Genomic DNA, 11,620 nt, shown 5'->3' on the forward strand with positions numbered 1-11,620 from the left:
CCTCGTACACGCGCGGCTCCGCTCCGTACACCTCGTACACGCGCGGCTCCGCTCCGTACACCTCGTACACGCGCGGCTCCGCTCCGTACACCTCGTACACGCGCGGCTCCGCTCCGTACACCTCGTACACGCGCGGCTCCGCTCCGTACACCTCGTACACGCGCGGCTCTGCTCCGTACACCTCGTACACGCGCGGCTCCGCTCCGTACACCTCGTACACGCGCGGCTCCGCTCCGTACACCTCGTACACGCGCGGCTCCGCTCCGTACACCTCGTACACACGCGGCTCCGCTCCGTACACCTCGTACACACACGGCTCCGCTCCGTACACCTCGTACACACACGGCTCTGCTCCGTACACCTCGTACACACACGGCTCCGCTCCGTACGCCTCGTACACACGCGGCTCTGCTCCGTACACCTCGTACACACGCGGCTCCGCTCCGTACACCTCGTACACACGCGGCTCTGCTACATCCACACTGTAAACCCCTCCTGACCCCACACATAAACTTCAGCTCATCCAGCACCATGACAACCAGCACAGCAGAGTCCTGCATCCACTGAGGCCCCTGATCATGTGACCCCTGACTCCTCCCCTCCTGTGACCTCATCACAGCTCCTGTGCGCACAGAGCAGCCATATATGTGGTGGCGGCTCGGTTGCCTTTTTCCCAGGTTGCTCCTCCTTTTCCGGTGTGCGGCTCTGCAGCTGGAGGTCTGTGCAGACTTCTCGTTATTCTCTTTGTGAATTATTTCTTCCTCTTCCTTCTATATCGCCGCCATACTCCGCAGCACTGTGCACATTATTATCGCACTCACTATAGTCCTTATTCACACCTGCGATTCCTATCTGTGTGTGCAGTGATTGCGGTTTCCTCCTGTCCTCCAGAGAGTAATGTCCTCCCCTCTGTAATAATTCTCCCTTTTCCCCCTGTGACTCCACATGATAATATTCCCCTATTCACCTGCAGCGGCCACAACTCCTGTGTGCCCCCATATATTAGTAATGTCCGCTGTGTGCCCCCATATATTAGTAATGTCCGCTGTGTGCCCCCATATATTAGTAATGTCCGCTGTGTGCCCCCATATATTAGTAATGTCCGCTGTGTGCCCCCATATATTAGTAACGTCACCTGTGTGTCCCCATATATTAGTAATGTCACCTGTGTGCCCCCATATATTAGTAACGTCGCCTGTGTGCCCCATATATTAGTAACGTCACCTGTGTGCCCCCATATATTAGTAACGTCGCCTGTGTGCCCCCATATATTAGTAACGTCGCCTGTGTGCCCCATATATTAGTAATGTCCCCTGTGTGCCCCCATATATTAGTAATGTCCCCTGTGTGCCCCCATATATTAGTAATGTCCCCTGTGTGCCCCCATATATTAGTAATGTCCCCATATATTAGTAATGTCCCCTATGTGCCCCCATATATTAGTAATGCCCCCTGTGTGCCCCCATATATTAGTAACGTCGCCTGTGTGCCCCATATATTAGTAATGTCCCCTGTGTGCCCCCATATATTAGTAATGTCCCCTGTGTGCCCCCATATATTAGTAATGTCCCCTGTGTGCCCCCATATATTAGTAATGTCTTCTGTGTGCCCCCATATATTAGTAATGTCTTCTGTGTGCCCCCATATATTAGTAATGTCTTCTGTGTGCCCCCATATATTAGTAATGTCTTCTGTGTGCCCCCATATATTAGTAATGTCTTCTGTGTGCCCCCATATATTAGTAATGTCCCCTGTGTGCCCCCATATATTAGTAATGTCCCCTGTGTGCCCCCATATATTAGTAATGTCCCCTGTGTGCCCCCATATATTAGTAATGTCCCCTGTGTGCCCCCATATATTAGTAATGTCCCCTGTGTGCCCCCATATATTAGTAATGTCCCCTGTGTGCCCCCATATATTAGTAACGTCCCCTGTGTGCCCCCATATATTAGTAACGTCCCCGTGTGCCCCCATATATTAGTAACGTCTCCTGTGTGCCCCCATATATTAGTAACGTCTCCTGGGTGCCCCCATATATTAGTAACGTCTCCTGGGTGCCCCCATATATTAGTAACGTCTCCTGGGTGCCCCCATATATTAGTAACGTCCCCTGTGTGTCCCCATATATTAGTAACGTCCCCTGGGTGCCCCATATATTAGTAATGTCCCCTGTGTGCCCCCATATATTAGTAATGTCCCCTGTGTGCCCCCATATATTAGTAATGTCCCCTGTGTGCCCCCATATATTAGTAACGTCCCCTGTGTGCCCCCATATATTAGTAACGTCCCCTGTGTGCCCCCATATATTAGTAACGTCCCCTGTGTGCCCCCATATATTAGTAACGTCCCCTGTGTGCCCCCGTATATTAGTAACGTCCCCTGTGTGCCCCCGTATATTAGTAACGTCCCCTGTGTGCCCCCATATATTAGTAACGTCCCCTGTGTGCCCCCATATATTAGTAACGTCCCCTGTGTGCCCCCATATATTAGTAACGTCCCCTGTGTGCCCCCATATATTAGTAACGTCACTTGTGTGCCCCCATATATTAATGTCCCCTGTGTGCCCCCATATATTAGTAATGTCCCCTGTGTGCCCCCATATATTAGTAATGTCCCCTGTGTGCCCCATATATTAGTAATGTCCCCTGTGTGCCCCCATATATTAGTAATGTCCCGTGTGCCCCCATATATTAGTAATGTCCCGTGTGCCCCCATATATTAGTAATGTCCCCTGTGTGCCCCCATATATTAGTAATGTCCCCTGTGTGCCCAAAATAGTATTACTGCCCCGTGTGCCCCCCATATGTTAGTAATGTCGCCTGTGTGCCCCCCATATATCGGTAATGTCTCCTGTGTGCCCCCCATATATTAGTAATGTCCCCTGTGTGCCCCCATATATTAGTAATGTCCCCTGTGTGCCCCCATATATTAGTAATGTCACCTGTGAGCCTCCAAATGTTAGTAATGTCCCTTGTGTGCCCCCCGTATGTTAGTAATGTCCCTTGTGTGCCCCCCATATGTTAGTAATGTCCCCTGTGTGCCCCCATATATTAGTAATGTCTCCTGTGTGCCCCCATATATTAGTAATGTCGCCTGTGTGCCCCCATCTGTTAGTAATGTCACGGGCCATATACCAGGATGCACTACATGGGACCATTATACTGTGGTGCACTATATGGGGAAGACATTATACTATAGTTCACTATATGGGGCCATGATACTGTGGGGCACATTATTCTGTGGGGCACTGTATGGGGCCATTAGACTGTGGGCCACTGTGTGGGGCCATTAGACTGTGGGCCACTGTGTGGGGCCATTAGACTGTGGGCCACTGTGTGGGGCCATTAGACTGTGGGCCACTGTGTGGGGCCATTAGACACTGGGCCACTGTGTGGGGCCATTAGACACTGGGCCACTGTGTGGGGCCATTAGACACTGGGCCACTGTGTGGGGCCATTAGACACTGGGCCACTGTGTGGGGCCATTAGACACTGGGCCACTGTGTGGGGCCATTAGACACTGGGCCACTGTGTGGGGCCATTATACAGAGGACTCGGTGACTCTGATGAGCGGTGTAGTTACTGAGGTCACTGCTCATCAGAGCCGCCAGGTCTTGTGGAACGCAGTGGGCCCCAGAGTGGCTGCTGCTACGACCTATAGAGCGTCGTCCTCTGAACAAGGCTCCATAGCCTTTGGATGTTGGATTCGGGGATCGTCATGGGAACGCCATGGACTACGTCGGACCTGCATGGGTTTTTTTTTTTTTTCAAAAATAAATTGGTGAACCAGGAAGAGTGTCGGGGAGTCTTTCTTCAAATAATTTTTTTTTTTCTGTATGGGTATTTTTTTCTCCATTACTAACCCCAGGGCTTGATGCCAAATGTGTTTTTTGACAATTCACAGCTGACATCAACCTCAACTATCATTACCCCAATTGCCACCGCACAAGGGCAATAGAGAAGAGGTGGGCAAAGCGCGTATTTTCAGGCTGGAAAGGGTCAATAACCAGGATCGTTCTGAGCCTGATATCAACCCGCAGTTGTCTGCTTCACCTTGCCTGGTTACAAAAAATAGTTTTTGTTTTCATTTATTTATTAGGGTAAACACTCTTTAGTGCCACATGAAAGGCACTTAAGTTTATTATATGTAGGGGCTTGTGAAATTATATATAAAAGCATCAAACTTCTGTGTGTGAATCAGACATGAGATCTAACGTGACATAAGATTACAGTCCGGGGAAGATGGGAAACATTCATATAGACGGCCGGTGGAGATGTAGTCAATGATGGACTCTGGCTAAATATCTTTCTAGAGCCGTAGTAGATGATGAATGTGTCGTCCTCATCATGAAGTCGTTATTTCTCATGTCACGTGTAATGAATATCTCCTGCAGTATTGCTAATGCCGATTCCAGTGTCGGTAAATGGGACGAGAATTAGCTTTATGGAAGATGAGTCTATGAGAAACGTGTTCAGCTGCAGATTCCGAGGAAGAAACTGATTTTTGTTTGTGGCCTAAAATATATAGGTTTTATTACTAGATGTAAAGCAGAAAACTAAATACTGTAAAATAATAAATCTCTTCATGTTTCCCTTATTATCTCCAGTAATTGTATTATTACACAGGATTTTTATGATGTTCCATCGGCTCATTTTCTTCTTGTTCAGGTCAATATCAGATCCTCTCAGTGAAGATCTTCTATGTAAGAGAATTTTCCTAATTCTCCCATCAAAGATGGATATGGACAGAGACAAGATGGCGGAGAGAATATTACACCTCACCCTAGAGATCCTCTTCCGGCTTACTGGAGAGGTGAGAGATTCTGATGACGTCACATTACATCATTCTTATCTATGGGAATAACAGATGGACAGAACTGGAGAGGTGAGGACTCTGGAAATATCTGTAGTGAGATTTATTAATGTGTCTCTCCATAACCAGGATTACACAGTAGTGAAGAAGACCTCTAGTGAGCGCTGTCAGGCCCCTGTGTCTGAAAAATGGGGAAGACGCCTGAGCCCAATCACAGGACCTCCACCTCACCCCGATACATGAGGACATCAATGACCAGAAGATCCTAGAACTTACCTACAAGATGATTGAGCTTCTGACTGGAGAGGTGACACTGCTGGGACATTATACAGTAACGCTATGAAGGGATTGGGGGATGACAGTATCATTGTATGTGTCAGGTTCCTATAAGGTGTCAGGATGTCGCTGTTTATTTCTCCATGGAGGAGTGGGAGTATTTAGAAGGACACAAAGATCTGTATAAGGACGTCATGATGGAGGTTCCCCAGCCCCTCACATCACCAGGTAATAGACAGGACTAAATACACACTGCCTATAATTATCTGTATGTAAAGAATGAATTCAGTCCCTGTATGTGTTTCCTCCAGATCTATCCAGTAAGAGGACAACACCAGAGAGATGTCCCCGTCCTCTTCTTCCACAGGACTGTAAGCAAGAAGATCCCAATGTTCCTCAGGATCATCAGGTAGATGGAGAGATGGTGTCATGAGATCTCCCCTATGATGTGTAGACGGCTGTGAAGGTCTTGTGTTCAGTCTTGTTTTATCCACCAGTATTATATGTTTTATACTTGTGTAATGAGAACGGTGGAGATGGCAGGATTAGAGCTGATCATAGATGCGACTTCTCCATCTGTCTGTGACTTTTACAATATTTGTTTCAGGGTGAAGATCTGACCTATATTAATGCTACAGAAACATATGTGAGGGGTCATGAGCGGTGTAAAGAGGAGATTCCTACAGATAACCATCCAGGTGAGTAGTAACCACTAAATGCAGAGAAGTCACATATTCTCCTCAGTCACCGGCTGTGGCTGCTTTATCGGTGGTGTAGTCCGGCCGTATCACAATCATGTGATGACCATTTTACCTCTTGACCACAACATTCTTCTTCACCCAAAACTGTTCGAATGACTTTGGGCATTGAAAGCCCTTTTCTATAGAATTTACAACCTGCGGGATCCACCTACCCCCAGTTGGCTTCCTAGAATCCTGATATCTTATTGGATGAATCTGCCTTCTCTCCCTTCTGCTTCTGAATGTCGTCATATGGTCCCTACAAGACCAGGTCTAGTCTTTCTGGCCAAACTTCACTTTTATGATCGACAACATTAAACATGCAGTGAGGGCCAAGTGTGAATTTCTGTATAATAACAACAGAGTTTCCCTTTATCCTGACTTTACAATTTCTTTTAAAACCATCTAACTTCAAATAGGATTGTGATAAACTACATAAAAAACATTACACCTGTGCCATGATATATCTCTAAGCTGTGCGTGGCTGATGGCTGTAATATACATTTATTCACGCCTGCAGGAGATGTGTTGGCTCGAGCCCTGGTTTCATGGATTCACTCCACATCATAAATTCCATTATGTTTTCAATCCTAAGGAATTCAGATTACTGCACAATCTCTCCTGAAATGGGGGCACTAACACTTTGTCTACTCTTCTGGTCAGGACTCATAGTAGCTCCAGTGGTCCACCATAAATGAATAAAGTCCGTTGTTGGAGATGTAACATTTTTTTATTCCATATCTTTCTTTACAGCTTAATTCTGTGTGATAGTTTGATTGTGGTGGGATCGGCCGGCCTCACTTATGTGAGTCTGTAACTCCCTGGTAGTCTTTAAAAAAAAAAAAAGGTCTCCATTGCCTCTTCCAAGTGCCCTTACGATACTTTAGATAGCTAAGAGCCACCTAGCCCCATACTCTAATTACCCCAGAGAGGTTTCACCACTAGTTACTATTTACTGATGAAGACTGTTGAGTTTGATCATTTCAATAGATGTCATTGTCTATACTCACAATTTTTGACTGCACTAGTTAGTGTCCAAAATAGGGATTGCCTTGCCCATCACCCTTTTACCCCTCTACATGGATCTGGACTTGCACCCCTAGGCTTGGGCCATGGTGTTACCTGCTGTTCTTTGGTGTGAGATGGGAAGAAGAATAGTCATGTAGCCGGGTCAGAGCCAAGGGCTGGACAGAACCTGCATCACCCAGAGCTTCTGGTTCTGTCATCTCCTCCATCACCAGCGCCGCCTGCAGGATGAATAAGGCGGCTCCTGGTGACAGAGGCAGATGTCGCAGGAGCAGATCCCAGAGAAGATGGGACACACCTTTTGCAGAAGCTCTAAAATAACAAAATAGCTGAAAACCAGAGCAGTAGAAATCCCCATAAAAGTGACTCCATTTTGGAAATTATAACCCTCAGTGAAATAATCTATAGGAGTAGTGACTATTTTGACTTCACAGGCACTTTCTGGAAATTAGCACGCAGTGGATGTTGGAGAAAGAAAATTGCAAATATACCATTTTATTACCCTACACATAGTGCCCAGATTTTGCTTCAGGAGACACACACCGTAAATTAAGTGGGTTCCTCTCACTATAGGAATGTCAAATACATGGATGCTAAATGTGGTTTGGGTGCACTGCAAGGCTCAGAAGTGAGGGGGAGATCTGACTTTGGGAGAGCGGATATTGCTGGATTGGTTTATGGAAGCCATGTTGCTTTTCAAGAGCCTTTGAGTCACTAATAATGTGGAAACCTCTGGTTTTCCATTGACAGATGATGGACCTGAGTGGGGACTTGTTTTTTGTGAGAGGAGTAGAAGTTTTTATTGGTATTATTTCACCTACATAACATCATTTGGTGGCTTTTTATTCCATATTTGGGAGGCAGAATTAACAAACAGTTGAACACTACGATCCACTGGTTCATCCTATGAGGTTTTCTATTGACTGTGAACTGTCATTGTCTTGATGAATAATTCAATATTTTACATAAATTACCATTTTTACAGACAGTTTAAGTAGAAATGCTCAAAAATATACAATTCAAGGATATTTTATTGTAAAATAATAATTGGTTTTATTCTTGGCAGATGACTGTACCAGGAGATCAGAGGGACAGCTGACATCTTCAATTTTTAAATCAGATGATCTTGAGATCCCACAGGATACAACTGAAGTGAATGACATTACTCCAGATATACCATCATCCCTTCACAGCAAAGATCTGTCATCTGATCATTTGAAACAGGTCCTGTCTTCTGATTCATTACCGATTACTAAGGAAAATCGTAGTCACAAAATAAGCATTAAAAAACGAACTGCTCCTAAAGGAAAGAAGCCATTTTCACATTCAGAATATGGAAATAGTTTTCCCCTCAAAAAGTGTATTCTAAAACATCAAAAAATTCACACGACAGAGAATAGGTTTGCATGTTCCAAGTGTGGGAGATGTTTTAACCAGAAATCAGATTTGGTTAAGCACCAGAGAACTCGCACAGTGGAGAAGCCTTTTTCCTGTTCAGAATGTGGGAAATATTTTAACCATAAATCAAGTCTTGTTACACACCAAAGACTTCACACAGGGGAGAAGCCTTTTTTCTGTTCAGAATGTGGGAAATGTTTTAACCAGAAAACACAGCTTGATTACCACCAGAGAACCCACACAGGGGTGAAGCCTTTTTCCTGTTCAGATTGTGGAAAATGTTTTAACCTGAAAGCACATCTTAATAGACACCAAATAACTCACACAGGGGAGAAGCCTTTTTCATGTTCGGAATGTGGGAAATATTTTAACCATAAATCAAGTCTTGTAACACACCAGAGAACTCACACAGGGGAGAAACCATTTTCCTGTTTAGAATGTGGACAAAGTTTTGTGAACAAATCATATCTTTTAAGTCACCAAATAATTCACACAGGAAAGAAGCCTTTTTCATGTTCAGAATGTGGTAAATGTTTTAACCATAAATCAAATCTTGTTACACACCAGAGAAGTCACACAGGGGAGAAAGCATTTTCATGTTTAGAATGTGGAAAATGTTTTAAACTGAAAGCGCATCTTAATAGACACCAGAGAATCCACACAGGGCTGAAGCCATTTTCATGTTCAGAATGTGGAAAATGTTTTAACCGGAAATCACATCTTAATAGACACCAGAGAATTCACACAGGGCAGAAGCCATTTTCATGTTCAGAATGTGGAAAATGTTTTAACCGGAAATCACATCTTAATAGACACCAGAGAATTCACACAGGGCAGAAGCCATTTTCATGTTCAGAATGTGGAAAATGTTTTGTGAAGAAAACATGCCTTCTTAGTCACCAGAGAACCCACACAGTGAAGAAGCCTTTTTCATGTAATTAATGTGGGAAATGTTTTACACGGAATCAACTTTTAATAAACATCATAGAAGTCACATTGGGGAGAAGCCTTTTTCATGTTCAGAATGTTGGAAATGTTCTAACTGAAAATTGTATCTTCTTAAAGGAGTTGTCCACTACTACTGCCAACTCCAGAACCAGGCAGTAAGAACTAACACTGGCATTACCTAAGTGTCAGAGGTGAGCTTATATAGCAGAGGGGAGTGGCCAACACTGAACAGCTGAGACAATCCAGGTAGGAAAGCTCCAGGAGCTTCAACTAAATAGATTAACCCTTGCACTGCTAGCAAGGAAAAAAACTGCACTTTTGAATATGATGGTGAAGTACTTTTAACCAGTGCAGAAGTACATGAAACCAGACACCGCAGTCTTCTGGCCCCTCTCTGTCGTGGTAACCCAGTGACTCTAACTCTGAAATTGCAATCACTATTAAGCCTCAGCCCTAAAGTACACCACATATTTAATTTCTGCTGGTATTTTTTGGGGAAAAAGGTAACAATTTTAATGGAAGTGGTCCTCAGAACGTGATACTTGACCAACCTAGGCGGGGGGATGTGTTAGGGGTCCTATTAATTACTCTCTGACCCATTCCTTTGCTCGGGTTGGGGTGCCATTGGCCTTATTTAATGCATGCATCAAAATTGAAGAAAAGCGGCACTGACTGGATACATTTGAGCAGGATCTAACTGAGTGGAGGACAGGGAGTGTGCAGGAGAATGAGGGAGAATCACAGCCGTTACGCGCAGCTGCTCTTCAACAGTTCAGTTGTCATTATCAGTGCATGCAACACATTGTGCAATTTAAAAACATGTTAAAAGGTAATTACAAAAAACAAGTACATGTATTTTTATTTATTTATTTTACTCACTTATATGCCACTATTAATTCCATTGGGGCTGTCAATCTAAATTCCCTGTCAGTATGTCTCTGGAGTGTGGGAGGAAACCCACCCAAACACAGGGAGAACATACAAACTCCTTGCAGATGTTGTCCTTGGTGGGATTTGAACCCAGGACCCCAGCGCTGCAAGGCTGCAGTGCTAACCACTGAGTCACCGTGTTGCCCATCCAATCTGTCATTTAGTCGCAAAGGACCCTGGGCTGCAGAAGTAAGAATCCACCTTGCTTCTTGTTTTAATAATAACACATGATGATTTCTAAATTGTGGAGGGAACTTGACCTTTTCTATTCCTGCAAAACACTTTGTTCGGATCAGCATTATGATAATCATACATGTGTCTTCTAAGTGGAGGAGCTCCCTTTCCAGCAATTATAGAGCGATAATGTTCTCTAGATCAGACAAACAGAGGTCTTATAGTTTTACCTTTCTTGTAGAATTTACATGGGAAGATGACGTATACCACATGCTTAGTTCTACATGACACAAAGTCCTTCACATGTCAGGTTAATGGTCCTAAGCGGAACCTTATATCTGTGATCTGCAGGTGGCAGAACGAGCAGCTGCCGCATCTGAAGTGTCTCTAGCCAGTTAACTGTATTGGGTTCAGTTCTGTTTCTGACTATTAAATCTCCCAGTTTACTACTTCTACATGAAGATAGGGGTTTATTATTGGCTTTCTCGTTTAGCTCTTTGTCACTTTCTATCAGGTGTCCTTTTTGTCTTATAGCTGTATGGATCACCTTATCCATTGCTTTGTGTTTGACAGTTAAAGTTAATCTCTCTACGGTACTCTGCTTTTTCTTATCTTTCTGTTTTAATAAATCTTTTTGAGTTTTTTTTTACAGACTCTGTCTGTTCATTTAGTAGGGGTAATGGATAACCTTGACTAAGAAAATTTATTTTTGAGTTCATTTGCTTGTCTGGAAAATGTGTCATCATTGTTATTGATCTTTCTTAATCTCAGGAATTGACTGTAAGGAGCCATCTCTTTGTGTGCTGTGGATGCCTTGATGATACTTCAATCACCTGTGTGATACTAAGGAGATCCTGAAAACATGACCTGTGGGGGCCATGAGGATGGAGTTTGGGAAACACTGGTCTAATATATGGGTTTGAGGTAGTGGTGACATATTTATCTTCAAAAAAAGCCAAGAATAATTGGCAAAAACACATGCCACAGGGGTACCCATTGCAGTTGCAGCCTGCTGAAGGAACCACTTGTCCTGAAATTTAAAAGTGTTATGGGATAAAACAAAACCCAAAGCTTCACCTACAAAGTCATTATAGTCCTTATTTTCACTTGCATTATTTAACCCCTTTACCCCCGAGGGTGGTTTGCACGTTAATGACCAGGCCAATTTTTACAATTCTGACCACTGTCACTTTATGAGGTAATTACTCTGGAACGCTTCAACGGATCCCCCTGATTCTGAGATTGTTTTTTCGTGACATATTGTACTTCATGATTGTGGTAAAATTTCTTCGATATGACTTGCTTTATTTGTGAAA

General features: G+C 44.1%; 1 pseudogene; it reads left to right on the plus strand.

Moving 5' to 3' along the window:
* Positions 1-646: 646 nt before the first annotated feature.
* On the plus strand, positions 647-10,955 carry LOC141176047 (uncharacterized; annotated as a pseudogene).
* Positions 10,956-11,620: the final 665 nt, after the last annotated feature.

Source organism: Phyllobates terribilis, unplaced genomic scaffold (genome assembly GCF_046119375.1).
Source record: "Phyllobates terribilis strain yellow unplaced genomic scaffold, ASM4611937v1 Scaffold_17__1_contigs__length_24005725, whole genome shotgun sequence".
Taxonomy (NCBI): domain Eukaryota; kingdom Metazoa; phylum Chordata; class Amphibia; order Anura; family Dendrobatidae; genus Phyllobates; species Phyllobates terribilis.